General features: G+C 40.0%; 1 long non-coding RNA gene across 1 annotated transcript in view; it reads right to left on the bottom strand.

The window, feature by feature from the left end:
- Positions 1-2,229: 2,229 nt before the first annotated feature.
- Positions 2,230-2,391, bottom strand: part of LOC103601953 — a 5,966-nt gene continuing 5,804 nt past the window's right edge. The window contains exon 3 of the long non-coding RNA XR_551490.1: positions 2,230-2,265. This is a non-coding gene — a long non-coding RNA (uncharacterized LOC103601953). The remainder of the gene's footprint in view (positions 2,266-2,391) is intronic.

Raw genomic sequence — 2,391 nt, 5'->3', positions numbered from 1 at the left:
TACTGGAGTTTTAAAGTTAAAACAGTGAAGCAGTACACGATTTTTTTTTTTTTTTTTTTTTTTTTTTTTTTTTTTTTTGTCTTTTTTCGTGACCGGTAAGGGAATCCCAACCCTTGGTGTGGTGGCACCCGCACCGCGCTCAGCCAGTGAGCGGTCTGGCCATCCCTATATAGGATCCGAACCCGCGGCGGGCGGGAGACTTGCTGGGCTCCCAGCGCCGCACTCTCCTGAGTGCGCCCCGGGGCCAGTCCTGTGCACGTTTTGAGGTACTGTTTTTGCTTAGCAAATGCAAATTTTAGTTCAGACATGGAATATTTTGCTAAATGAAAAGTATTTTAATTAAAAAATTAAAACTAATCATTTAAAAATTATTAATTGCTTCTTTTAAAACTAAAAACCAAGAATATCAAATCTTAAAACAGTGATATGATTTAATTGCCTAAATTTTGACTTTAGCAATGTTTTTGTTTTATTAAAAATAACTTATTGGGGGCCGAGCCCGTGGCGCACTTGGGAGAGTGTGGTGCTGGGAGCGCAGCAGCGCTCCCGCCGCGGGTTCGGATCCTATATAGGGATGACCGGTACGCTCACAGTGCTCACTGGCTGAGCACGGTGCGGCCGGTCTCAAAAAGGACAAAAAAATAAATAAATAAATAAATAACTTATTGGTTACTAGGTAATTATTTAAATAGAATATTGTTATAGAGAATATCATCAAAGCATTAAAGCCCAAGCTGTTAAAGCTATTGTGTTTTTTTGATGTTTGTACTATAATATTTATTTTTTGTTCTTTATTTTTTAGCATGATTTTATATATATAAAGCTGAATTAAAACATTTGTACTCTTGTGATACATTTTGTGCTTATTATCATTATTTCATATTTCATATTATGATTATTACTGAAAATAATTTCACCACACAGAGGGGTAAGGAATTAAAAAATGATCTGCTTGCCGTGTTAGTATGCCAGGTATGGGTCTGCTAGAGAAAATGGTAAAACTATTTTTAGAAATGTCTTTTAATTGGGGCTTAAATTTTATTTTAGTTGTTCGAGATGTAATTCAAAAGACAAGATTCTTAGGATGTATCAGTATTGCTCGTTGGACGGTGGACAAGCCTGCTCTCCTGTGCTGTTCTGTCCAGCTCTGAGAGATACTGGGGCCACTGGACAGGAAACAAAAGTGGGCGTGTGTGCTGTTGGCCAGAAAGTATCTGTTTCGTGTCATTTGTATTTACATTGTATCCATTTCTCATAGATTATAACCATTAAACTATTCTGAACTACCAAACTTAAAGGAATGGTAATTATTTTACTATCTCCCTGAGATAAAAAATCTATATTCTAAGTATGAGGTTGGACCATATGAGTTTCCATTTTTGTCAAAAACAGAATATCAGCAACTTCACGTGGTTCAACCTAACAACTATTTTAAACTTGGATGAAGCAAAGTCTGCTACAGGCGTGAGCTGAGTAGTAGCTCCCCAAGCGTGGGGCTGAGCAGGTTGCTGTAAGATGTCAGCAGCACCCAGTGCACCCTCCTGCAGCAGTCAATCTCTTCTGCCATGTGAACAAATCGCTCCATCAGAAAAAAAATCCCAGATTCAGTGTGAACCCAGCACGTGCCATCCAGAAACTGCAGCAGACAACACTTGGGAAAAGGGGGATTTCTTTGACCCTGGGGAGCATGCAGTGGTACTTTTTCTACCTCTGCTTAGATGTTTGATAAAGAAAGTCAGATCACCTCATATCTAACCCTCACTTCCGATCTGCTTATCTCACCCATGTATTATTTCACTGAGAGCTGAAACCATTGGAAAAGGACGTTCATATTCTACTTTTACCTGATCCAGTTCCCTAGATGTCCTGGCATCAGAACAGAGTGATGGGCCTGTCCCTGTTCCCACAGACAGCAGCACACCCCTGTGTGTGCTGAATCTCCTCACAGCCTCTTGGCTCTCAAGGGTACCATCTTTCTCCAGAAACAGCTCTTTCCTTTCTGTGGAATTTTCCCATCATTGTACAAACAGGTTGTGATATCACCCATCTCTACAGAAAAACCCTCCCTCGACCCTGTGGAATATACTATAAAGCAAATGTACCTTACAGGGCCTGGTTTTCCAAAGCTTTGTAGTTTCAAATATTGACCTTGCGGAGGACTGGAAATTTTCTTCAGGCTATAAAGTCTCTGTTGCAAGATAAGAACAGCAAGGTTGCTGGCTCAAAGACAGATGAGTTGCTGATATCTAAGTTGCTGGAAAATTGCTGGAGGGAGAAGGAATGTTTGCTAAGATCAAGTGGTTGTTGATAGGACCACTTAATTGTCTAACGGAATGTCATCTGGTTTGTTTCACTGAAAGTTACCAGCCTATATTGTTAAACTATAACCCC

This window comes from Galeopterus variegatus, unplaced genomic scaffold (genome assembly GCF_000696425.1).
Source record: "Galeopterus variegatus unplaced genomic scaffold, G_variegatus-3.0.2 Scaffold3960, whole genome shotgun sequence".
NCBI classification, from domain to species: Eukaryota; Metazoa; Chordata; class Mammalia; order Dermoptera; family Cynocephalidae; genus Galeopterus; species Galeopterus variegatus.
Note: the sequence above shows the minus strand (reverse complement) of the source record. Positions and strands in the feature narration are given on the sequence as shown.